The sequence below is a fragment of the Eubalaena glacialis genome, chromosome 15, assembly GCF_028564815.1.
Source record: "Eubalaena glacialis isolate mEubGla1 chromosome 15, mEubGla1.1.hap2.+ XY, whole genome shotgun sequence".
NCBI classification, from domain to species: domain Eukaryota; kingdom Metazoa; phylum Chordata; class Mammalia; order Artiodactyla; family Balaenidae; genus Eubalaena; species Eubalaena glacialis.
The window spans coordinates 26,675,561-26,702,996 of record NC_083730.1 but is presented as its reverse complement, the minus strand read 5'-3'; the positions used below and the strand labels follow the sequence as shown (position 1 = coordinate 26,702,996).

General features: G+C 49.0%; 1 protein-coding gene across 3 annotated transcripts in view; it reads right to left on the bottom strand.

The window, feature by feature from the left end:
* Positions 1-27,436, bottom strand: part of ZBTB7C (zinc finger and BTB domain containing 7C) — a 381,593-nt gene that overhangs the window by 133,637 nt on the left and 220,520 nt on the right. For 2 of the 3 annotated variants that reach the window (XM_061170003.1, XM_061170004.1), the window contains exon 3: positions 15,096-15,157. The gene's annotated coding sequence lies outside the window, so the exon portion shown is untranslated. The other variant, XM_061170005.1, reaches the window with a different exon arrangement.

The window sequence follows — 27,436 nt, the reverse complement described above, 5'->3', positions numbered from 1 at the left end:
GCACAAGATAACATCTGCGGAATGAATGCAGAGAATTTATGGATGAGGAAGCCAAGGGCCAAAAAGGTGAAGCGATATCCTCAGGGCTATACAACTCATTAATTACCCAGAGAGGGTCATGAAGCTTTCTTTCTTTTCTATCATGGGGAACATGGAGGGGAGAACATATAGCCAATTATACAGGCCCCTGAAGTCTCATATTCGCCAGGAAAGTCCCATCTTATACCTGTTTCCCCTTATAATTATAGTGATGCCCACTTTCACTTTCAGACTGTCTATTCTCCCTGTTATGAGGGAGAGTGGAGGGAAGGGCTCTGTGTTTCCCTGACTCCGTCTACTTCCCCACCCCTCATTTCTCTTAACTTGTCAGATAGGCAATTAAAATGTCATTCCATTCTCTATTCAGTGAAAGCCTCACTTAAACTCTGCTCATCCCAAAGGCAACCTTCCCCCAGCAAAACCCATGAGAGCTGAGGTCAGCCATCACGGGTGCACTCACTGCCTGCACAGGGAGTGATGTGGTTCCCCGCTGCCTACCTGCCTACGCTGTATCACCAGCGAGGAGGGGCCAAGGGCACTGCCTTTGCCAGCTCTGCGCCGGAGCAGCTGCCCTCCACCCCGGCTGACTAGCATCTAGCCTTCCTGTTCCGCGGGGGCACCTAGGCCCGTCAGCGGAGGGAGAGGGACACATTCACCACAGCTCCTGGTGGGCCTGGCAGCCTCTCCAGAGAAGGACAGGCAGGCGAGATGAGAGCTGGGGTCCTGCGGTCCATCCACCTAGAGAAATGTTGGGCTGAGGAGAGGCAGAGAGGCTCAGGGAAAAAGAGAAACATTCTACCCGCAGGCAAGCACACCAACCCAGCGGGCAGCCTCAGAGACGAGCATTCTCAGATGTGTTCAGGTTCATGTGGTTTGACTGTTGGGTTGAGGGATAGGGTTGGTCCTCCTGCTGGTCCTCAGATGTTCACAGATGGCCAGGAGGAGAAAAAGACCGCTAACACCTCAGCAAAGTAAGCAAGTACACACATCTATGGGACCCTTCAAGGCCTGGCTCCACAGGTGCCTCTCCCAGAGCCTTTCCTGGGCTCACCCGAACCCTCTGTGCCCATCCTGTCTGCACAGGCCGATGACAGAAGACTCGCTTGTGTGCAGCTGCTGAGGCCTGCTGTGGTTGCTCCCAAAGCATCGCGTGGGGTGTGGTGCTTTCCCACTGGAAGATCGCCCACCTCCCATCAGGGCAGGAACTCTTCACTTCCTGATCCCACAGGGAGTGGGCCCTGGGCTCTGCACACAGCCCATACTCAACTGGCACTTGCCAACCACACAACTGGGAGTGGGATCTTAGAACCCAGGGTTAGCAGGTCCGACCCTACTGGGCCTGGGCCCTGAGGCTCCTTTGGCCGCAGATGAAGACGGCCTGGGGTCTCACTTGCTCTCCCCCAGCCCTGCCTGCGCCTGTGGACCCCCGGCCTGCGGAGCTCCCAGGCCTGGCTCTTAGAGCAGGACAAAGCCGGTCTCCTGGCTTCTACCCCAGGCTGGCCGACACCTGGTTTCCCCAAAGAAGGAACCCAGGACTGCTTTGGCCATCTCACTCCCTCCTGGAGAGCCCTGGGTGTGACACGTCACGAGCTCTTTGAGATCAGGAACCCGGCCCTCTGTTTCTTTTGAATTCCCCTCTCCCTCTCAGCCCTCACTTCCTCACCTAGGCCAGGCGCTCTACTCTGTCAGGAATACCCCAGAAATCATCCTTCTGGGAGCTGGTCTCAGCAACCGTTTGGTTGGAAAGGCCTAGAAAACCCACTGTCCTCACAATGGGAGTGCCTGCTGGTATACCAGGCCCAGCACAACCTGGACAGAGTGGGCGCTCAACCTCACTTTGCAGACGTGCACTCACGTCTTCACTGTCGCCCTCTGGCTGCCCTGCAGCCTGGCACACAGAAGGCACGTGGTAAATGCCTGTGAGTGAAGGGACATGTGCCTGCCGGGGGTCAGGTTCTGTGCTGGGCACACTGCTCACTCTGTCGGTGCAAGGGCCCTGCGAGGCACATGTGATCGTCCCATTGAATGGATGAGCAAGTAGAGGCTCAGACAGGTTAAGTGGCTTCTCCAAGGTCACTCAACAAATGTCCGGCCAGAGTTCAGGCTTAATCCTTCCTGTCTTTAAAGACTGGTCTTTCCACTCGCATTTCAGCGACTCAATCAACACTAATGCTCTGTGTCCAGCATTTGGCAGGGGGCGGATTCAAAGCTGATTGAGAAATATCCCTGACTCTCAGGCAGTTCATACTGAAAGGGGCAGACAGTCCCTTCACAACCACCTGTGATGAAAGACAGACATGGCAAGGCCTGCCCAAGACGCTAAACCTATGTGTGCAGGCTGCAGGCAGAGGGGAAGGGCATTCTGACCGGAGCAGAGAAAGGCATCTGGGAAGATGTGGTGCTGGGTTGGGCCACTAAGGACAGACAGGCTTCGGGCCAGGGACAGAGGCTGAAGAAGCTTTCGGGATGGACTTGAAGCAGCCCGCTGGTGGGAAGATGAGGCTGAAGTGGGGGCTTTCCTTAAGTACCACGATGCAGGTCATTGGGTGGCCACTTCCACGAGCCTGGCAGAGCAGGAAGAAGGGCTGGTGGGCCTCCACTCCAGGATGGTTTAGATCTCTCGGGGAGAGCTTTAGCACTGACAGGCGCGGGAGGGGAAGGCCCTGCTGGTGTGAGAGGTGGGAGTGGGGACCAGCATCCGCATGCCCTCCCTCCTCAAATGTGGTCTGGGAGATTCAGCCAACCTCCTGGCCTCAATCAGCAGGAGCCCGGGGGAGAGCAGATAAGCGAGGTCTGAAGGCTGAACTCCGGCCACGGGGCTGCAGACTTATTATTTTTCCCACACACTTGATTGACAGGACACATGGGGCCGCGGGGAATGGGCTTCACTGGGCCTCTTCTGATGCCGGGAAGAGGAGGGAAATGACAGACCTGGGGTCCTTTGGCAGCCCCTCCCCCAGGGCTGTGGCCTGGTGGTGGAGAGGGCAGTGGGGCAGGCTGCTCTCTCCCAGCCCTGTCTTTTGCCTCCTTCTAGCCTTTTGCTTTTTCTCCCTTCAGGGTCAGCACGGTTCAGGGAGGAAACACTTGGCAAAGCTGTTGGGAAAGCCTCTGGCACATAAGCCCCCGTGCTTTCTAGGGCTGGGGGAGGCTGGGCAGAGGGCAGGGTGGGAGTGAGCGTCCGTGTCTCTCTCGAGGCGACTTCTGGGATCACAAACATTAACCCACCGTGAGCCATTAACACACTGTGAGACCCTTGCTGGAACTGAGTTTCCATTTCTGTAAAGTGGATGCCTTGAAGCTGCCTCCGTGGTAGCCCTTGAACAATGCCGTCTTCCTCTTCCCAAGGTGTGTGAACAGTTAGTGTCCTTCAAGATTTGTTTATTATAAGTTTCAACTCCTACATTGTGATTTGAACAGTCCCAGTGTGTCAAGGGCATTAGACTAGAAAGTTGATTAAGAAGGTCAGTCGATGCCCTCAAAGCACAGGAAACTCGTGCTTATTGAGCTTCTACTCTACACCAGCCCCTGTGTGGATTGTCTTATATAATTTTCACATCAACTCTTGGAAGAGACTATTATCAGCCCTGTTTCCCCCAATTTGGCAGAATTTCTCAAATTTCTTAAAGTCCTGCAGTGGCTTCCCAGAACTTGCATGAAATCCAGACTCCTCCCCATCCCACCTTTCCAGCCCATGCCACTTTCCGATTTAGCCAGTCCTCTGATGGACAGAACATGCTACTCTTACAGGCTCAGCCAAGGCCGACAGTACTTCCCCAGCCCCATTCATTTACCTCCACTTTTCCTCAGGCCCAGTTCAAGTCCTGCTTCTCCCCAAAGGAGGGCAAGGACCAGGGGAGGCAAGTGAGGTGCCCAGGGAACAAAATTTAAGGAGGCCCTCTCTCCCACGTGCCAGTCCTGCACTTGCACCACCCTGAGAGTGAGGCCTCCTTACATTTGCCCAGTGTGCCTCACTTGCCCCACCCTGGTCCCAGCCCTGCCCCAATGTCCCTGCACCCAGCCCAAAGGACCTGCCAGTCCTCTGATGCCCCCACAGCACTCCTTTGTGGGTCCTGACACTGTGCCATGAGGGTGAGATTTGATTCCTTGCATGAGTACCCATCGCTGCAGGACAGGGGCCACTTTTCCTCTGTCCCCATCCCAAAACCAACAGGGTGCAAGGCTTTCACACCTCCAACCTTCAAGCTGCTCCCCCTCTGCAATCTTCTGCCCTCTGCCCCATCTGTCTAGGAACTCCAATTCATCTTACAATCTATATAAAAAGGATGGTTTATCTTTGCAGTGAAATATTACATAGCCGTCAAAAACGACGTTTCCACATGGGTGTAGGGGAAGACTTTCCAACCATGACTGAAAATCCAGAGGCTATAAGAGATAGATGAATTTTACTATATAAAAATTTTTAAATTATATGGCAAACACCATACGTGAAATCAAAGGGGAATGATAAACTAGGAGAAAATATTTGCCATATATATCATAGATAAAGGTTTAATATCACTAGTATATTAAAAAAAACTGTTAAGAATTGAGGGACAAATAACCAAAAACCCAATAGAAAAGTGGGCAATAGAAAAATGGGCAAAAGAATGGATTATTTCAAAAGGAATATAAAAATTAGCCTTAAATATGTGAAAAAATGTTCAACCTCACCAAAATAAGAGAAATGCAAATGAAAACTACACTGAGATACCATTTCATACTCATGAGATTGGCAAAAGTTTCAAAACTTGACAATACCTTCTTTGGCAAGGTTATGAAGAAACAGGAAGGAATGCAAACTGGTAAAATGCCATGGAGGGGTATCTGGAAATATCTTACAAAACTCCATACACATTTGCTCTTTAATCCAGTAATCCCATTCCTAGAAATTTACCCTGAAGCTACACTTCCAAGCATATAAAACACATGCAAAAGCTTTGCAGCATTATTTATATCATTTTATGGTCATGCATAGGAGAGTGGTTGGATAAACTATGGTATGCATACACAGAGTACTATGCAGCTATAAAAAACAATGAGGAAGACCTCTATGAATGGTATGGAGTGTTTTCCAGGAGACTGAATGCATAAAGGAAAGTATTTAAAAACCGTATATAATATGCTATCTTTTATGTGAAAAAGAGGGGAAAATTTTAAAACATATATAAAAATGTGCTAGTTTTTACAAAAAGCAATAGAAGTGTAAGCATCAAACAATTAAGTTGGTTACCTACAAGAGGTGGATGGGATAGAAGGAACACAGGAGAGAGTGTTCTCTTAGTATACCTTTTTGTATAGTTCTGACTTTTGAAAGTGTGTTAATATTCAACCTAGGGAATTCCCTGGTGGTCCAGTGGTTAGGACTCCATGCTTCCACTGCCGGGCGCACAGGTTCAATCCCTGCTCAGGGAGTGAAGATCCTGCATGCTGCACAGCACAGCCACAAAAAAAAGATAAAAAAAAATTCAACCCATTAAAATATAAAATTAAATCAATAAGCATGGGAAGGAAAAATCCCTAAAATTGAAAGAAAACTGAAAAAAAAAATGAACCTAACTGTATTTCAAATAAATATTATAACCACATTGAAGAGCAGGAAAAGAAAAAAGGAAGGAAGGACTAATCCAAGTTACTTATGAACACAGCAAAGGCGGGTTAGAGTGAGGGAAGAAGGTTTGTTGATTGTAGCAGTGTGGGTGAAGCAATTCCGACACTATTTTAGATGTAATATAGGATTAAGCAAATGAGTGAATGTGTTGATGGTTTGGGGAACCTGGGTTTTCACTGTGAAAGAAAGGCATAAATATGGTATGGGGGAAGACAAGAAGCAACCCTGTGGAGGTGGATTGGATTTGGAAGTACTGGTGTGGACTCATAATCTCTCACATATGAATATGTAAATGTATATGCATGTTTATGTGCACGTGTGTATACATGTATATGTATTACGAAAGTTATGTATATGTGTTTATACATACATGTATTTCCTAGTTCTGGCCCTTGAAGGGGCCAAGAAGCAAAGACACTCAGCAGCAATGAGCATACCCAGAGCCCAGATCTTGGTCTCTAATACCATTCCCCGCTAAAAGGAAGCAGGGTTTCTCAGAGAAATGACTGATTTCCAGCCTAGCACCAGGCAAGTACAAGACGAGCCTGGAACCTCTTGTTATGCCAGAAAGTAAGAAAGTGCTCCGTAACAGGGATGGTGGCATATCAAAATATCACAGGAGTTAGCTTAGAGGGGCTCCTATGGGTCAACTCTGGGGTAATTTAATCGCCAAAATAATTGAGTACAGTGAGAAATAATAAACTCTTGGAAAAACAGAAATTCATGATATGGACAAATAAATACATTTTATTGCTTACAATAGTAAATATATACTGCTTGCAATACAAATAAATTCTACTGCTACAGTAGAATGCCAAGGGCCAACTGGTAAATATGGAGGTAATGCTGGAGCTGGAAAAGCATCGATTTGCAGCAACCATCGTGTTAACAATTGGATCAGGCAAGAGTCATCAATGGGTACTACATCTCGGGGGAAATCAATGAAAAGCAGGGTACTTAAAAGTGTCTCCCCATAGACTGCATACTAGTTATAAGGGAGAAAAAAGACAATCCTCATATAGTGGAGAAATTGGCAATACCTTGACCGGGAGATCAAGATTAAATCACCAGTGAGGACCAGTGAGTGCCTCCTGGTGTGATTGCCTGAGAAGAACCCAAGGTTGTCCAGGCAGGATTCTGCCAAGAATGTATAACCTGAATCTAATGACAAGGAAACATCAGACAAACCCCAAATGAGGAACATTTAATGAAAAATAAGGGGGCATTTGTATTCTTTACAAATCTCAGAGCCCTAAAAGACAAAGAAAGGCTGTGAAAATGTCCCAGATTAAAGAAGGCCAAAGAGACATAACAACTAAATTCAACACCCGGCCCTAGACGGAATCCTCGGTGGAGAGGGATATGCCATAAAGAACATCCAAAGGTTAACTGATGAAGTTGGAACACACCACGTAGAGTGGTAATTAAATAAAAGTATGCATTAATGCTACATGCATTGATCAACTAATACTATGGTTATGCCGGGGAATATGCCTATTCTTAGGAAACACATACTAAAGTATTTAGGGGTAACACCCTCAAGTGGTTCAGACAAAATGTGTGTGTGTGTGTGTGTGTGTGTGTGTGTGAGAAAGAGAGAATGATAGAAAGAGACAGCACAGATGATAAAGGAAATGGGGTAAAATTTTAACAATAGATGATTCTAGAATATAAAGATGTAAGGGTCTTCTTTGTATTATTTTTTATTTTTTGCAGCTTTTCTTTAATTTGAAATTATTTCCAAATAAAACAATTTTAAATGTATGTTCCAACATTTGAATGATGTTCCCTTCTCTGCAGGTGCAGACCCTCCTCTGCCAGGAGACCCCGGGCAGGCGGCAGGCCAGGGGGCAGTTCGGAAATCAAGCCATCTGGGTTCAATGTGGCCTTGAGCCAGTGCTTTTCCTCTCTGTCTGCGCTCCTCCTCTGTAGGGTCATACCCACCTCCTGGGTTGTTAGACAGTTGAAACAGGTTATGCTGGCGGGCCATGCAAAAGGCAGGATCACCGTGAGCTCTGCAGGGAGCAGCGCTGAGAGCTGCCTGCAGCTCCGAGAGCCACAGTGCCCTCCCGCAGGACTGTGACCCCGGACAGGCACTGTCCCGGGCTAGCCTCGGCGGACTGAGCCTCTCTCTGTGTTCTTGCCCTGACCCTGACCCTCACTTTTCTTCGGCTGGCATCTCCTTTGGGGCCCACTCCTGGTGGCTCTCTTGGCACCTTACTGGAGCCCCTTCTAGTGAGGGATCAGATGGCATTTCAGTGTGAATTCAGCATGGCCCCAGCTTTCCTCTCCCAGAGGAACCCGCTGTGACAGTATAGTTCTGGTGAAAAGAATGGTGGTCCCCGGAGAATAGGCTGAGGACTTTCCTGGAGGCCCTGAAATGGGCCCTAAGACCAGGTCTGCCTTGACAAGGATGCTGGGCCTCCTCCTTTGCCCCCGGCCTGCCACGTGGGCAGAGGCGCTGTGCTGCTGTCCCCAGTTGCCCCTCCAGGCTCACTCTGCGCCTCTCACTTGGCTCTGTCCCCGGAGGCTGACCCCACAGACCAGAGCAATGGCCCCTTGCCCTCTGCCCTCCTTCCTGTTGGCTCAGCCAATGGAGGCCCCGGAGGAGCCTGCAGGGAGGGAGAGAGGGAGGTTGGGTCTTAATGCCTTGTCTCTCTGTCTTCCGGGGCACCTCAGGTCACAGCCCAGGCAGGGTGGTCCCCACCACAGCACCCTGGCTCCCTCTGCTTTCAGCAGCCTCTCTCCCCTTGCCCCTTCAGCCCCAGAGGGGTAACGGCTCCCGCTCCCCGCTCCCCGTGTCCATAGCCCTGGGGCCCTGCACTGGGCCCTGTGGGTTTCCTACGTCCTGTGCTGGCCTTTGGACTCAACTCTCTTCAAATTGCTCACTTTGAGTCTGCCACCCGCTTCCCGCCAGTCCCTGCCTCGTGCAGACACCTGTGGAGGGAGGCCAGGCCCTCCCGCACAGACATGTCAGGTGTGTGTCTGCCCTTGAGGCCCCGTTACCACGCTCAGTGAGGGGACCCACCACGAAGCCACTCACGTCGCAGAACAAAAGCAAGGGCTGCCACTTCAGCCTTCTTCTGAGGCTCACGGCTTCCTGTTCCAACTTTATTTCATTTTTTCATAAGTTACTGCTAACTGAGAAGCATTATAAGAAGGGAATTAAAAGAGAGAAAAGTTGGTGGAGGAATGCCTTTTTTGTTTGTTTGTTTGGTTAAACCTTTTGTTATCAACTCTTTAGGAGCCTGATTCAACTAGAGGAACGTGTGGCAGAAGCCGTTCTTCAAAGTTAGTTCCGAGAGACACGCAGGCTCTTTATCATTCATTCTATTAAAATCAAAATATTAGCTAATGCCTCTCGCGCTGTCAGAGCGGGCCTGGCGACTCCTCTGATGCATTGTCTTGCCTGAAAGTGAAGAAGGCCTTTCATGCCGAGGCCTCTGTCAAGTCCCTCTGGTCTCCTGCTCACACCGTGACAAACTCTGATGTGCTGTGTCAGAGACAATTGCGGGCCCAGGACAAAGGCCCAGGGCCGGGTGCACAAGGCTGCCCCTTCCTCGGCCCTACCCAGCACTAGAGCCCCCCATCCTCTTGGAGCCCAGGGTGGCCTCGAGCAGAGCGGGAAGGCCCCTCCTGGTCCCAAGAGTGTGGTTTCCCATATCCAGGGCCAGAACTGATTTTGAAGGGGGTGAGGGGAGTGATGACTCTGGGGCCCTGAGGCTTAGCAGTCGAACTGCTTTGCATGTTTCCTTGGATTCCCCACTGCAGCCTTCATCTCTGGAAGGAGTACCACAATGCAAATGAATTCCTTTAATCTCCCAGGAACAAACAAACCTGGATTTCAGCACTCTGAGCTCTAGAGTCACTGAGAGGTAACATGGTGGTGTTTATAATCGGGCCCTGAGGGATACAGTGAGGTTCTTAGCTCAGTGGAAGCTCATCGTCCTTGAGGACTGTGGGTGGGACCAGAGCCCCCAGCTGATAAGAGCTGGCTAAGCAGGGTCTGTGCCTGGTGGCCTGGGTTGCAAAGTAGATGAATACAGGTCCCTCAGGGGTCCTCCTAGCTGGCTGGGAGTGAGGGAGACTGCACAGGCCCAGTGCGGGGGCTGCAAAGTATCAGAGAAGGCAGAGATTCCTGGAGACTCAGTGAACCAAGGAGGGCTTCCTGGAGGAGCTGGGCTTTGACAGATGGTTAAGCAGTGGAAAGGAGAGAGGAGAGGGAAGGGCAAGGAGAACTGTGAGTGAAAAGCTCAGAGGTGGGGGTGGGAGTGAGATGGGGTGGGAAATGGTCAGAGGTAAGGCTGGAAGGACCTTGACTGCAAGCAAAAGTATGAATTCTTCCTTTCTTCCTTTTGTTTCCTTGAGCAATCCGAAATTCACTATTAATCTCCCAAGACCTATCTTGTTGATAAATGTTGATTTCCCCTGCACACCTGTTCATATTTCTGATGGAAATGTATTATAAAATCACTCCATTCGGCTGGTGATTACCATGGTAATCAGGAACGCTCACCGGCAGGCCAGCACTCCTCTGAAAACAAGATTCTGAAGATACAGGCTTTTTCACTTACGATGTGCTTGGGGAGAGAGGGAGTTAAGCAGGAGTGGGGCAGGGTGTAGGGGGATGGTTTCCTTCTCTGCAGAAGTCTTGGCAGACAGCATGGCCCCCAGGGCCTGGGAGGGCTCTCCAGGAAGATGGGGGAATGGACCAGACAGAGGCCAAGTCAGTGGGGGCAAGTCCTGCATACCTTGGTGCTCTACAGTGTGCGTGCAGCTGAGGACAGCTTTGCAGGATCCCAAGCCAAGAAAGGATCTGAGCTTCCAGGTGCCCAAGATCAGAAACCTTGGCTAGAATTTCATTCAATGTCCCACCTCTGCCACAGGAACCACCTTTAGGTCTCCTGGCACATTACAAAGATACCATCATCATCACTATTATTATGATTATTTCTCCCTATCACAGGATTATAGATTAAGGCTTGGTAAAAAGCCCCAGATGTTTGAACTGTATTATTTAGTCCTGATGTAGTCTATTTTAAATTTTCAAGACCTCCAACCAGACTGCTCGGCTTTAAATCCCAGCTCCACCACTGACCGGCTGTGTGACCCTGGGCAAGTTACTGAAACTCTCTGCTCCTTCTCACCTGTAAAAGGCAGATGATACAAGTTTCTAATGCATAAGATTGTTGTGAGGGTTGAGTTAATACATGTAGCATCGTTATAATATGCCTGTCTTAGAGTAAGCACTCAAAAATGCCTGGGATATAGCAGAGCCTCCCCTCTCAGTGGACGGGGAACAGGGAAGACTGAGAGTGCAGCTAGTATCCTGGACTTTGCACAAACATCGCCTCACCTCCTTCTCCTGACACCTCCGTGTAACCCTCTCTGAACAGTAGGCAGGCTGGAACCCCAAAGCCCCATCTGCGTGGTGACAGTGGTGGATCTGGGCTGGAACCCAGAACCCCTGCCTCCTTGCCCACAGCTCTTTCATTTTCCTTCCCAAAGATGTTGCTTTTCTGGCCTCTGGCTGTTCACCCCAAACTAGGACCCAGTCACCCCCTTACTCTGACTGCAGTCCTGGGAAGCTAAGGCTTAGTGAACATAGGATGCTAGGACAGTCACATCCTAAAAGTCTACATCCTAAAACATCTACAGCTTTCAGTCACTCCTGTAACTGCCCATACATATTAGATGTTGCCTAGTGAAAACCTACCACCATAATCATAGCAGTAGTTGCATATATTGCTCTCACTGTTCTAGGCTCTACACTACTTTCTCCGTTTAATATGTGTCATCAATGGAATTATTTTACATGGCGCCAGACATCATATAAGACAAATCAGCCCAGGAGATGCGGGCTCTGCCTTATAAAACTCGCCCCAGCAGCAGCTCACAGGCCATTATTCTGGGCCCTGCAAACTCTGTGCAGTGATAAGGAAACTCCACCAATTTGATCCTTTATCTGGCTGCAGGTTGAGGAAAGATATTATTTCAATCAAGATAATGATTCTATTTCTTGGACGGAAATGAGGTTTTTTTTACTGCCTCGTGGGTGTGCCAGCAAGATCTGTCTTGGGGCTTGAACACGTCACGCACAAGTTAGAGGGTTTTCTTGCGACCCGAGAGAGAGTGTAAACACGATGGAGAGTGGAAAAGAGGAAAACATACACGCCAGGCCTATGAGATGACAAAATAAGTTCTACTTGGACATTTATAGGCATTAGACAAAACCTGTGGAACCAAAATTCGGAAGGTAAGTGTGCAGCGTGAGCCCGATAGCCTGCATTTCAAGCGAGGTAAATGGCCTATAAAGGTAATAATGATAACGAAGCCACATAAACCAGACGCAGCTATGACAGCAACTTAAAAGTCTTCTAAACCTGCCCGTCACGTACGGTAGACTCCCTTCGTAACTTTGCTGACAGACTGCTCTTTCAACACCTCCTAGGACAGGGAGCTCACCAACAAAGGAGCCCACGCCATCGCTGACCAGCTCCTATGTTGAGAAAGTATCTCCAAATTACACAGTGAAGTCATTTCATAAAAGGAAACCACAATGAGAATTCACAAGGTGCTGACACTGCAGTATATCTAAACACACTTTGGAAACAATACACATTTCAGTGAACTATCGAACGATACGCAAATGACATTAGATGATAAATGCAGTGAGACGGCAATGATTTGAATTAGTGAATTTCGTGAAATTTTAAATTATTTAAAATATTTGGAAATTTCAAGGACTGTAGCACAGCATCTCAAGCTCTTTTATAGGTGATTTGCTTTAATGAGGAAATAATAATAATTTGCAATTCTTATATCAATTGTTTATACAGTAACTCTAAGGAGTTTGGAAATGTTTATAAAGGTTTTATGCCTTTTGAACATTCCACTGAGAGCTGACTTGGTGAACTGCTCTCTCTCCAAATAAAAGGTACATTTCAGCTCAACCCGTTCTGGAATAGACCCAGTCTTACTGATTCTTGAGGACCAAGTAGGTGGTGTCTTACTGTACTGCAATCAGACTCACCAAAACTTTGAAATCTAAACCACACCATTGTCAATATGTGTAGACTATCATCGGCAAGTAACCCCAAATCTGGGTAATATTGGTTGTCACCAGGGGAGGAGCTGGACTGCTTGGGGACAGAGGTGAGAAGGAGATTTTTCACAGTATACTTTTTGGTACTTTTGCATGTAGGGCCATGGAACTGTATTACCTATTAAGAATAAAATTATACTTTTAAAAAGCACATAGTTATTTCAGTGAAGACAGACTTTGACACCATTGATTTCTATTTTAATGCCTGTACTCTTACAATGCAATGAAAATTACTGCCAGGTTAGGTGAAAACTACATTTGGCTGTCTTCACAGCAGTGATGCTCATGGCAGGGTAGTGAATGTGACCAATGCCCCACTCAGACCCTTTTTCCTGCTGGGCACCCAGCCAAGAAGAGACTTGCCTTGACACATCTTTGCTCAGCTCCTCCTTCCTGACCCTGCTTCCCTCTCCCTTACAATCTTTCCCTAATGCTCTCTTTTGCTACATCATGTGCACCTGAATCCTTGTCTCAGGCTCTGCTTCTAGGGAACCCAACCTAAGTCAGTCACCAATGGCTCCAAATGCAGCCCTCCTGCATCTTTCCAGAGGATTGTCCCTGGTGATAGAAGCACACGTGAGCCTTTGTCTTTGAGGGCAGAACCATAACCATTTTCCTGCCCAGTCAAAACCACCAGTCTGATATCATATATCCCATGAAAGGCTGCACAGCAAAATGGTGACCATCCACAACAGAGTTCCCATAGCCAGACCCGGTGGGACCGCACAGCACTCTCCTTCCCCAGGACGAATGAGCAGGAGGCAGGGGCAGACCCAGAAGGCCTGCTCCATAATCAGACATCCAGTGACGTGCAGTGGAAAGTCAGCGTGAACATCAGCTCTACCAGCTGAGCAAACTCGAACAAAATATTTAACTACTCCGAGCTTCAGTTTCCTCATCTGCAAAATGGCACTACCTGACGGAGGCTTTGTGAGGCTCAGATGAGGCAGTACTGTCAAGCGTGCTGCAAATTGGCAAGGCTACATAAATACTGGATGTTGTTCTTGACATTTAGAACAAGCAAGCTTCTCCTGCTTGCTTGGAACAAATAATTAATTAACCTTTGTTAAATAAATAAACCCCAGCTGCTCCTCATCCTGGGCATAGTACCTAGAGCTGTGTGAAAAGCAGCTCCAGGGAAAAGCAAGTGGACATGGGGAGCACTGTCCTGGTGACTGTCCACCTGGAGCTTAGAGTATGTCCCCATCACTGATCTCATGATCCTTAGTTGCAGCTGTCTGGAGAAGGCTGTATCTCCCTGTCTCTCTCTCTCTTTCTCTCACTGAGATACAAGGAGTATGCCCAATGTGAATTTCCTGTAATCTATACAGTGTATATATTAATCTCAAATACAACCTCAAACTTGTTGCAAAATCCATATGGCCATTTTCACATAATGAGTCATAAACTGGCAGAAACTTAATTTTACTTACATAGATGAGGGACACTTTACTCCATCGTGATTCTTCGTGGAATTCATGAAGCCATTTCAAGCCCTGTACCACCTGGCCCTGCCCAGTGTCACCAGTGTTTCCTCCCCTCCCTCATTAGACCCATGTCTATGACATCCTCCATGTGAGCCACTGGGTGTTCCCATCCTGGCACCTGTGCCTTGTTCTTTTCGCCCTGGAACAGCCTCCCTCCTCCATCAGCCCAGCTCACGTCTCTCTTTCCCCAGGAAGCCTCCCCTAACCACTCTCATCACCAGCATTTCTGCCTGTGCAATACGGGCCAGAGCAGGACGTATGCCCTCTCATAAAGTTCTTTCATGGTCTCATGTGCAGATGTCTTCTCTTCCCACACTGGACTGACAGCTCCTCCAAAACAGAGCCTGAACCTGCTGCTTCTTTTGTAGTGCCAGGTGCCTGGTGAATTAATAATATTCTCAGATTGAGTAATGGATTGGGTCATATGACTGCTCTTAGTTTAACACACTGTTAAATGGCCTATATGAGAATCTACTGTTCTAAATAAGGTCACCCTAGCAGCAAACCTGGAATTGTACAAACTGTCTGTGGCCCCAGGGTTACAAAAAAAGTGCACATCATCCTCATACCAGAGGAGTCCTGCTTTCCTCGCACACCAATCAACCACAAGGGAGCGACTCTCTTTCATGAGCCAGTGGGTGCACCCTCCACTCAGAGGGCAGAGCCAGGGTTCAAACCATGCACCTTCACAGCCTTACATCCCTGGATCCAGCCCCACCCAGCCAGAGGCACCTTCCAGAAGAACCGAAAGCCCGACTCCGTCAAGGTCATGCTCCCTGCCCCAAACAGGGAAACCCACCCACTTCCCAGGAACATTGTCAAACCACAGACCTAAGAAAGCAAAATTCAGACTCACAAGCAACGATGCCTTCTTCTTAAATTTCAGGCCAGCAGTTTTCCGGCAAACCTGCTCATTTCCTGCAAAGAGAAGAAAGGGATGGAGAAACATATTAGCATCTGCTCTGGGTATCCTTCAGCTGTTTCATGGCCGACCTCTGGCTTCTGCACCTTCTCTGCATTCTCACTCCCAGCAGCACTCTCCCCTCCCAGGAACAACGTGTGCTAGTTGGGGGGGCGTCCCTGGCAAGATCCCCCCTCCTCCGGCCATGGGTTCAGCCCATGTCGCCTCCCTCCCCCTCGCCGGCGCCATGCCAGTCTCAGATTGACCACTGCCTCCAATTCCCTGAAGGCGCTGGGCTTCTTCCCACTCCGGAGTGAGGCCTCCTCTTCTGTAGCATGGGGTTGCCTAGCAACCCCTCGCGCCAGCTCAGAAGGCCCTCCTAAATTGGACCTCACAGCACAGGGCATCTCCTTGTACAGCTGCCTGAATCTTAACAATCTGGTTCTGAATAATAACACAATGGTAATTGCATGCATGGGCCCCAAACTACATTTAAATAATGTTCAAGAGCTGACACAAACCAACAAAGGCCAGAAAATGCATTTCGGAGGTTGACTGTAAGGCCAGGCAGGACATTTGGTGCGGGAGGGAGTTGACACCAAAGACTTGAGTTAATGACAATGTCAACCTGAACTGTGAGTTCTCCTGCCTTTCTGCCTGAGCACACCATCACTTTAATGTGTTTTAGGTGAGTTTGGGATCTGTAGAGCCAATTAATGCCCAGAGGTAGTGATGCTTCAAGACAGGATGCCCTTTAGTTCTTCAGCAGCATATGGAGATTTTTGGAGAGGGTGGGGGTGGTGAGGATACAGGACGAGAAGGGAGAACTGTGCCTGAGTGATTTCCCTTGGCTTTTACAATCGTGGCTAAATACATTTTAGAAGGTAAGAGAAAGAACCTACCAAGCAAGAGTGCAAAGCACTTGCTACCTCAGCGAGGGACAAATTCAACATGACTGATGTGTTTCAGGATAAGAAGTGAAGGCAAAGAGGCCTTGACATTGGCTAGCACGCAGACTGAAGCAGCTTAGTGTGGCGTGGGGAAAGGCCACGTGCACACAGAGTCCAGCCTTCAATCTGTGTCCCTGGCAGAGGGTAATGAAGAGCTCTGCTCAAGGCAGGAGAGTCTTCACATGCGGGGGGCAGCAAGCTGGCATCTGCTCCTCGTGGAGTGATAGCAGCGAGGGCCAGTTGATCACCCCTGGCAATTTGAAAGCCTGAAGCACTTTTTTTTTTAAAGCTCAAAATCGTCCTGCAAGGGACTTAAACAGATATTCACACACCCATGTTCATAGCAGCATTACTCACAGTAGGCGGGAGATGGGAGCAACCCAAGTGTCCACGGGATGAATGGGTAAACAAAATATGGTCTATGCATGTGATGGAATGTTATTCAGCCTTAAAAAGGAAGGAGATTCTGACATATCCTACAACATGGATGAACTTGAGGACATTATGCTAAGTGAAATAAGCCAGCCACAAAAGGACAAATGCTGTATGATTCCACTTATATGGGTATCTAGGGTACTCAGATTCATAGAGACAGAAAGTAGAATAGAGAGGTTACCAGGAGCTGGGGAGGGGGTGGGGAATGCGGAGTTCATGTTTAATTTTGGGAAGATGAAAAAGTTCTAGGGATGGATGGTGGCAATGGTTGTGTAACAACGTGAATATATTTAATGCCACTAACCTGTACACTTAAAAATGGTTAACATGGTAAATGTTATGTTATGTATACTTCACCACAATTTTTAAAAAATCCTCCTGCAGTAACAGTACAACATACACAGCGTTTCTCTACAAGACTTTTGTCCACTTCATCTTGGAAGTCAAAATAGCCTGTGCTGTTCACAAGCTCGGACAGGGAGACTGTCACCAGGACTCAAGGGCAAACTAGGCAGTGTGACCCTGGGCCAGGGAACCCATGGCTTGTAAACACGGTGTTCGTGCAACGTAGTCACAGATGGAGGTGCCTGAGCATAAGGAACAGGATCTTCTTGGGACCACTTCCTGGAGTCCAAATACCATCACGCCCCAAAGTGGGGCCTCCTTCCACCCAGGAGTCCCAACCCCCATGCCCCGTGCCTGCTTCCTCCCCGAGGCACGTGGGCTCATTCTCATCCTTGCTCCCTGACTAGAAAGCCCTTTCCTGTGGCCTCCACCTGACCTAATCCTACCCTTTCTAGTGGATTTACATCAAATTCCGCCTCCTCCAACAAGCCTTCCAGAACCTCCCACCTCTGCTTTCTCCGAACCTCACACAGCAGCAATCAAGCACTTGCTTGGGAACTATTCTATACTCAGGTCAGGAAGGTTTGTCTCTCCCCCCAAATCTCTGAAAGGAGCCTTGGACAGAGATTGTCACTAACATTTTTTGTCTGCCACGGGCTCTGAGCACACCGTGGGCTGTCCCCTGGAGGCTCTGGGAAGGACAACAGGCCTTGCCTCCTTTGTCAGGAAATCCGGCCACAGCTCCCCTGCCTGGGCTACATAGCATGTCTGCTGGCTGCAGAGCCCTCGAGCTAAATATTCCAGGCGGGCGTGCAAGTCCCTCCAGCCATTTAGAGGTGTAACTCAATGTGTGCAATAAACAATTGAGCATTTACAGATTTTATTAATTTGGAAAGGTCATTAGAGCCAACAGCTTCCCCGAGTTGAGAGTGAATGAATAGCATGGATAATTTTTTTCAGTGTCCTGATATTTTTCTTGGAACGCGCTCTAAGCCTCAAAAAATAATGTTATAAGGAAAAAAAAAGGGAAAAAAAAATCCAGGCTTGCGAGACAAGGGGAGTCGACAGGAGCTCTGGACAAGCCTCTTTCCCTCTCTGAGCCTTAGTCTTCTCATCTGCAAGTTGAGGGAGTGATTGCTAAGGTCACTTTCAACTTAAAAAGTAAGTAAATAAAATTATGATTCTAGGTGAGAATGTGAAGTTAGCAAATTTACAAGCTAATAGTTACCCACCCCACACCCCATCCATCCTCCCAGGTGTCCCTCTTCACCTCTTCACCTCCTTCATCCTCCCTCTTCACCTCTGGAGAGATAAGTTTCCAGTTCATGGCCCCTCAGCCAGGAAAAGGTCCTTAATGATTTCAGGTGCCTTCCCAGACCCTGACCTGGGGGGTCTCAAACCCAACAATCTGGCTGCCTTGCTCTCATTAAGAAACACTCCAGACTAATGCCTTGTTTTCTTGAATCTCCAGGAATGGCTGGAAATGGGCCAAAGGGCATCACCCAGACTCCGTCTCCCCAGCCCTTGGCTCCAGGACCAGCCGGTGCCATCTGTCAAGGGCCAGGCCTCTGCAGGGCCCATGCTCATGGTTCTCCCCAAGGAGAGAAGGAAGCAGCGGTCAAGGAGCAGAGGGGTCTGGCTCCAGCCTGATGTCATAGGGAGAAACAGTTGGCCCTTGACCAGGCTGTGCAATCCGACATCCCTCCCTTTCTCCATCCTCATCCCCTCTTCTCTCCTCCCCGAGTGTACAGATGCCGGGAATGTGGGAGGCCCACATCTGTCTGCAAATGTGTGGCCACAAACACCTATGCCCTTTGCTCTGATTCCTCCTAGCTTTCAGTAGCAATAGGAAGACTAACTGTGAATCGGAACTGTATGACCAACAGCCTAACACTCATATTAACTAATATTAGCATTAATATTAGTTAATATTAGCTAACATTTGCGTGACGCTTTATAATTAAAAAAAAATATTTTCCCACATACCTGTCAGGCAGGTGGGATAGATTTAACCCATTTAGTGAGCATCTGCAGTATCCAGGGTCTTTGCTACCTGCTGGGGATGCACACATGAAAAGGTGTGGTTCCTGCCTGCAAACTCCCTCCAGGACGGTTTATAGTCAGGAAGATGGAGGCACAGAGAAGCTGAGTGACCTTCTCAGAAGCATCCACCTTTCAAGCATCCCTGCTCAAACCAAGTCCTCGGACTCAGAACCTTTTCCAGCTGTTCCTGTGAGGTCTGTGAGTTTCGTATAAAATTTAGCCTGTATGACAACCAGAAGGGACCAGCCAGAGGGTAGCATGGTTTGGGGACTGTGAAAGTCTATGCCCAGAATGAAACAGTGCCTGTGGGTTAGGCCATGTTTGGCCCTGGAAACCCCAGAGGGGCAGGTCCTGGGCTGGGTGCAGGTCAGAGCTTGCTGCACACGTGACCTTGGCCCCTTGTTGTCTTTCTGCTCATCGATAAAGACCCCTCTTCTCATCAGTCACCTTTGTAGAGACGCTGCCTTGAGAACTGACGCAAATTCATGAAATCATTTTCTTTCTTTCTTTTTTTATTCTGCACTAACCTCTCTCTTCTAGGAACTGCCATAGCAGTTACAGTGAACATGTTACACAAAATTGGTATTGTTCTTTTCAGGGTCTCTAATGGCTTTTTGAAAAAAATTAAATGCCCATGCTGGAGGAACCCGATAAATCCCTCACTTTACAGCCAGGGCACCCAAGTCCAGCGAGGACTCGCCCCAAGTCATACCAAAGGCAAGCAGAACCGGAACGTGGGTCCCAGACTCCCAGCCCGGGGCCTGAACATACCCACCCTACAGTGGTGGGAGGGGAGGTTCAGGCTGTGTCCTGCTTACCTTGGCCCCCACAGAAGCCCTCAGCAAGCACGAGTGGCTAGGAGGGAGGCTGTCTGATGCTGGATGGTGGCAGGCAGATTACAGCCTCCCCGCACTGCACACCCAACCCTGCGCCCTCAGGAATGATACTGAAGGGACCAGCTCTGCCTCAGAGGGAGGGGCAGAGGCCATGACAGGTGCCCTCAGGGGACAGTGAGGTCATGGTCTCTGCTGCAGGGTCTTGCAGCTAGCAGGAGGCCATAATGCCTTGTGGTTTAGATCCAGACTGGCCCTGCCATTGACCAGCCGTGTGACCTTGGACAGATGACGTAACTTCTCTCTGCTTTAGATTTTCACCAGCAAAACGGGCAGAATAACGGCACCGACCTCCCACCTCCCAGGGTTGAAGCAGGGATGAAATGAGAAAATGGAGGGAGACACCTGGCACAGGGCCCAGCATCTGTATGTTCTCAGGTGAGGGCGGCGAGACCAGTCTCCCTGGGAGGTCAGCTCCACGGGGGGAACGCTGACAGCCGTGCTCACTGCGAAGTCCCCAGCGCCTAGTTCTCGCGAGAGCGGCACAGGAATGAGAGTTGACTGCGCTCCCGTGGAAAGTGCTGCCCAGCACCTGGTGAGGAGAGGCCTGCAGTGATGAGCCGTTACTGAGGGTGGGTCAGCTGAGGGTCTGTGGTGACAGGGAGGCAGTGGCTTCTGTTCCCAGGATCCTTCAGAGGCTGCGTTGCGTAGGTTGCAGTTTGCTTTTTCCGCTAATATTAAAATCAACCAACCTGAGGTCACACAATGGCACAGACACTTTGGAAGGCAGTTTGTCTAGTGTTTGTCTAGTCTTTACGGGACTAGACATGCTCTTACCATAGGGTCCAGCAAGCGCACTTAGGTATTTACCCAAGGGAGTTGAAAACTATGTCCGCACAAAAACCTGCACACAGATGTTGATGGCAACTTTATTCATAATTGCCAAGAATGGAAGCCACCAAGATGTCCTTCAGTAGGTGAATGGACAAATAAACAAATAAATAAATATCCACACGATGGAATATTATTCAGTGCTAAAAAGAAATGAGCTATCAAGTCATGAAGACATGGAGGACTCTTACACGTATATTACTAAGTGAAAGAAGCCAATCTGGAAAGGCTACATACTGTATGATTCCAACTGTATGATCTTCTGGAAGAGGCAAAACTATGGAGATAGAAAGAAGATCAGTGGTTGCCAAGGGTCGATGGAGAGGGAGGGATGAATAGGCAGAGCACAGAGGATTTTGAGGGCAGGGAAACTATTCTGTATGATACTGTAATGGTAGATACATGGCTTTACACATTTGTCAAAACCCATAAAACTGTACAACACAAAGAATGAACTCTAATGTAAACTATGGACTTAGTTAATAATGATGTATCAATAGATTAACAGATGCACACTACCATATATAAAACAGATAAACAACAAGGATTTACTGTATAGTACAGGGAACTATATTCAACATCTTGTAATAAACTATAATGGAACAGAATTGAAAAAAAGTATATAGATATATACATATATGTATGTATAACCAAATCAATTTGCTGTATACCTGAAACTAACACAATGCTGTAAATCTACTATACTTCAATAAAAAAATAATGTATCAGTTCATCGATTATAACAAATGTACCACACTAATGCAAGATATTAATAATAGGAGAAACTCGGAGGGAGGGGAAGGAGAGGAGATATATGGGAATTCTCTGTACTTTCTGCTCAATTTCTCTATAAACCTAAAATTGCTCTAAAAAATAGTCTATTAATTAAAAAAAACAACTGCCCCCAAAACACAACACTCAGGGCCAATTAGTACCCAGGCCGTCACTGAGCCCCGCTGGGCGGCCAGGTCCCATGCTGGGGACTTGGAGGAAGGTCCAGAGACCAGCATGATCCTTCCAACTTGAAGCACAACTGCATCCGACCAAAATGTTCGAGACCGTGTGGGAAAGCCAAGTGGGGAGGCCAGCACGAGTCCCAGCTGGTGAGGCAAGCAGCCGTGCACCCCAGCAACCGGAACACCTCTGGCTACTGGGCAGTGACTCAGCCATAACTCATCTTTCCCCAGCACATGGCCTGTGCCAGGCTCACCGCCACTGCCTTCCGGAGGGAGGTCAAAAAGAGACCCAGCCCATGCCCGCAAGCCAGACTCCACCCAGCCTTTTTCTGTTCCTTCCACCCCCAACACCAGATATAGCAGGTGCTCAATAAACATTTATTGAATTAAATAGTGATTATTCGTATGCCTCTTTATTTACCCATTAAAGGAAAGAATCTGATTGTAAGCCTCCCTAACCCCCCAGCAAAGTATTTGCTGAACAGAATGAACAGCAGTGCCACCGCGCCTTGGGGGAGACCTTATGTTTGGTCCTGAGGCCACTTTCTCAGCCCTGGGAGCACATGTCAGAGGGCTCCCAGCCCCCAGACACACCCGTACACAATGTGCTGCTCGGCCCTGAGACCCCACCCAGCAGAATGGACATTCTACCCTACCCCACTGGAAGGCTGAGAGACGTGTGTGTGTGTGTGTGTGTGTGTGTGTGTGTGTGTGTGTAGTCATTGCCAAGCAGCCTGAAGAGCAGTAGGGTGGCCCTTGGCCCTGGGGCCTGACCTGGGGGCGTCTTCGGGAAATCCATGAACTGAGGTCCAGGCCATCACACCTAGCCCGGCAGGGCACCAGGCCAGTTTCCAGTTTGGTCTGCTTTGATTGAGAGAGAAGGAGAGAGAGAGAACGAGAGAGAGAGAGAGAGAGAGAAAGAGAGAGAGAACGAGAGTGTGTGTTTGTCACTGGAGAACAGTGTCTTCCAAGGCAACCAAATCCTCTTCATTGCTTTGGGGGTGATGGCCCCTTGGAGGTCTGAATTTCTGTCACCTTGGCCTAGAATCTTAAAGTAGCCTGAGAAGGAGAGAGGGCCGAGCCCAGAGCCAAAGCCAAAGCTGGGGCCTGGGCCTGGGAGTGGGGGGCAGAAGAAGAGCCCGTCCAGGGAACAAAGGCCTAATCTCTCTGGTCGGGCCGCCCAGCACAGGCCCAACTGCTCAGTCACACACGTTTTATTTTCTCTGGCCTCAGGGAAGTATTCCTGGGCTGAGTGAATCTGAGCAAGGGCTCCAGTAGATATTGGCCTGGAGGAGCTGAGGGGGAGGGTAATGGCTGCCCAGACCCCCGCCCCCCCAGCTGCCCCCTGCCCGAACCGCCAGGGTAGGAAGGGGGAGGGCGCCCACTGAGGGGGTCCTTCCCACTGCTCTCTGGCTGGTGAGACAGGATGGTTAATGCTCACCAGAACATGGGTGGGCACAGGGGGGTGACAAAGAATATTCGGGGTTGTAATATTGAATAACAGTTCAAATCTGGGGGAAGAAAGGTTTCTTTCCATAAGATAAGAAAGTGTGATAATAAAGCCTTCATGTCTGCAGGGCTCATGGAGAAAGCATCTCAGTGGCAGCAGCGTTCGTCCCCTGCAAGGGCAAGGGGAGGAAGGGGGTCTCATGGGTTTAACAAGAAGGTTCTCTGTGCCTGATTTCACTGGCTGATGGTGTTTGGGGAGACGGGCGCTGCCGACGTTGCCGGCTTGGTTCTGCTGCCGAGTGGGGCTGGGATTTTCAGGCTGGTGTGGGCACGCCTTGGGAGGGGAAACCAGAGGGCACTGGGAGGGAGTGCCTCCCTCGTCAGCCCGCGGAGGGACTGATGTCAGGCTGGCAATGGCGGCATTCGGAGCTCCAGATGGTGAAAACAGGAGGCAGGCCTGCTCTGCCTTCAGTGACCACAGGGTTCCCCTTGGCGGCTTTTCCTGCCTGTGTGGGTCTTGCCTTTGTCCTATTCCTGGTGCCCTGAGTCCTATCACTCACACTCCTCCCTTTATCTAAACCTGCTTTCCAGAAAGTTCTAGCTCACCTGGTGTCCAGTCTGATGGGAATCATTAATGCTGGGCTTTCTTTCTCTCAGAGAAAAAGGTGTTTCCAGTCCCCTCTCAGGTGGAAGAAAAAAAAACTGGTCCCCTGGGAAAGGGATTTATTTTGCTTTTTATTTTTAAACTCCACTGTTTACTCTGCATCCCAATGATGCGGAAGAAAAATCTGCAAGTGACATACAACGACAAGTAAGACCCAGGCAGTGTGGATGGTGTAAAGGGTGTTTGGAAAGGGGACAGGTGACCCCACAGCAGAAGGGGAGCGCCTGGCCAAGGCTGCCTCCGAAGCTGTCCCCTGTGGCCCCTGCCCCTTCTCTCCCTGGGACTGTATCACTCCCCTCAATGTGGATACTACCTTTCATTGTCCAAACAAGGACACTTTTGAGAGTGAAAGGGGAATTGATGATAGTTACCTGGGGACCTCAGTCATAAAGTGGCTGCCCCAGGCCAACCAGGATGTGTCCCTCCAGCAGTGTCACCCAATCTTTGGCGCCTGGGAAAATCCAGTCAGAGCTCTTCCCTGGAACTTCCATCATATGACTTAGGAAAGAGATGTCTGCCTCAATCCCCCAGCTTCCCCTCCCAGAAATGATCCTGAGAGAGGCCACCAGGCATATCAGGGCCCACTGGAAGCACTACTTGCATCCGTGTGAAGTATAGAACCTGTCCTGGCTGCCCTGCGCACCTTCAAGGCTCACCCTCTCATTTCCCCTCAGATCCCCCTGGCTCTCACCTCTTGTAAGAAGTTTGCCTGGGTACTCCACCTCCCTCTGCATTTTGTGTATCACGCATCCTAGTTCCTCATGCACGTCGCCATCTCCCCCACCAGCTCATCAGCTCTGGAGGGAGGTGCCATCGTGTGTCACTCATCTTTGGACCCACCCATCCCTACTCCTCCCTGCCCCCTGCCCCCACCCCAGTGCCTTGCTTACAGGAAGTCTCTGATTTAAAGTTTTTGGAAATAACTGAGTTGAACTGAACTCCTGCAATTTTCCCTCGAGCACTGGGCACTCAGGGACAGAATCCAGTGTCCTATATAGCCCTTTGGAAGTTCATTGATTCTCCCACATCAGATTTTCAGGACAAATACTCCTGAATCTCTATGCCCATTGCAGGAGCTTTACTGGTGAAATTTGTGCAATCATGCAGGGTGGTGATTGTTAGGTGGGAGTGTCTGAAATAAAATTCAGAAAGGGTCTCAAGAAGAACTCCATTTTTATAGCTTGGGGAACGTGTGGTTTGGCCAGTGAACCTTGGTGAGAACCTCCCCTCAGCACCTAAAATTCCCCCATATCTTGGAAAGATGAGAAGGCAGTCAAGACTAAGTGCAGGAGGGTGGTACATGCAGTAAGTTCAGGGGGTAATCAGGGAGGGCTTCCTGGAGGCAGCAGACAGTAAGCAGAGCCTTGAAGGATGGGGAGGATATGGAGAGTAGGGACAAAGGACCGTCTAGAAAGGGACACTCTTAGCAGAGATGCAGAGGTGGGAGTGGTCTAGCATAATCAGGGCGGTGAGTGAGCAGGTGTAGCTGGAGAAGTAGACGTGTGCAGAGAAGCAGGAGATGCAGCCGTGAGGGCAGATAAAGAACCCAAATGCCAGCTGCCGCTGAGCTTGAGTCTCAGGTGTGGAATCACCCTGCTCCCTGTTGTCTGGGGAAGAATGGGGAGCGGTGCAGGCTGGACCAGAACTTATTGCTCCAGTCGCTGGGTAACGTCTGGGAGAGAGCAGACGGACTGGCCCGGGCTGAAGCCATCCCCAACTTTTTCCCTGCTTCTCCTTGGCCTCCCCCAATTCTGCAGCCCTAGGAAACCTAGCCAACTAAGCATCTGTGGCCCCAAAGTGTAATCTCGCTCTGCATACCAGCCTGTGATTCAGAGCGGGGGTGGGGTGGGGGCGGAGGGAGTGTCCAGGAGCTGAAGCCCACCGCAAACAAGCTATGGTAGAAGCCCTCTTAGCTGAGATGATTAGTCAGTGAATTGAAACATTTTAACACCCACTGTATATTGGTACATTCATTCACCAAACTTTGGATGCAAAGCCAAGACCTTTCTTTATCTTCACATCTCCTGGATGTAATTGTCCCTACTGTCTTTCTGGCATAAATCACACACATATGACACTACAATTTCTAATTATGGTTTTTTTAAATGGAATGAGAAATTAAATACACTTGCAAAATAATCTGAGTGCAAAAGTCTCCCTTGATTTTGTGAATATTTCCCCAAACTTTCCCAGTTGTTTCACCCACATCTAACTCAACAGCATGTTTTTAAATGGACTAGTTCTTTTTGAGTCTTTCCAAAGCTTCACCTGAGTTTTCACTGAAACAATTTTTTCTTCTTCTTTTTTTTTTTTTTGGCAATAGTATTTAATTGGTTTGCACAATACTTAATTAAATTTCATAATCACAATAGCAAGTTCCACTGGCATAAACAGGTTTGGGAAGTGAGCCAGCTGCCTCTAAGAAAGCATTCAGCTCAGCTGGTGGGAGCAGACACGGTGGACGTTTTGGACAGCCACCTTCCTGCCCCACGTGTTCCTCCAGCTGTGGGCATCCGTCAGAGGGGATGGAGAGAGCTGGTGAGTTTGGCAAGCTGGTTAACTGAGGCATAGAGAGCGTCTAGTGCTCCCCTTATCAGGACTCAGGTTAAGGTCAATTCTCCAGGGACTAAGGACCTGGTGCTGCCCCGCCCCACCTTGGTCCTCACCTGGTTCCCTTCCTCCCACCTCCACGCCTGTGCTGAGTGGGCCCCACCCCTCTGGATGCTTCTCCCCTCTTCCCCTCCCACACCCCAAATCTCCTCCCATTGCAGCTGTCCAGGAAGGATTTGGCAAACTAAAGCTTCTGCTTTAGTGACAGGCAATGGCCAAATGTACCCCCTCCCAATGGTCATGGGAATTTCTTACACAGAGGAGAGTTTCTAATGACATAATTTCCAGCATCTGTGGTAGGTTGGCTGGGAGAGATGTGGAGTCAGGGGACTATCTAGGAGTCGTCCCTCAATCACACTACCCTGAAATCTTTGATCGTGTCCCACTGAATCACAGTTGTGCACACTTCTCCTAAGAAGAGGGCTTTGCACTCACCTGTCTCTCATTTTTCATGTTCCCACATCCCTTATATGGCGTGGGATGCCCTCCCTCTTTTAACCTCCCTTATCAAGTCATTTTCTCTATGTCCAGCCTTCCCTATTTCATGGGTCACACAGAGCAGAAGTTAACATTTAACTTAAATGCCATCAAACCAACCAGTCAACCAACCAATCAAAAGTATTAGCAGGGACCTACATCTCACAAGGAGAAGAAGGAAAATACTCTCCAGAGGAACATATTTGTAGTGGACACTTGCCCTTTTTGAGCCACTCACCATTCTTTTCCCCCTCCTCTTGGCAAGAGAACACCAATTTCCTCCCAGATTACCACTTTCCCCCCCATAGCCAATGTGTTTCAGGGCTGGGTTATGGTTGGCTTAAGCCAATCAGCTCAGCTCAGCTCCCTGGCCATGGTGACTGGAACAAATTCTATCACATAAGATGTTTGCTGGGGACCTCTTAGGGAGAAGCTCCATTACCAGAGATGTCAAAGGCACATGCAAGGCCTGGGGTTGCTGCAGCCATTTTGTTACTATAAAAGAGTTCAGAGGACAGCACTGAGCTGCAGAAAAATGGAGCTGGAGACCTCATCAAACTATTCCTGAAGATCACCCTGTTTCTGAACTTTACATTTACCTAGGCCAATACATTCCATTTAGTATTTTTTAATTGATCTACTT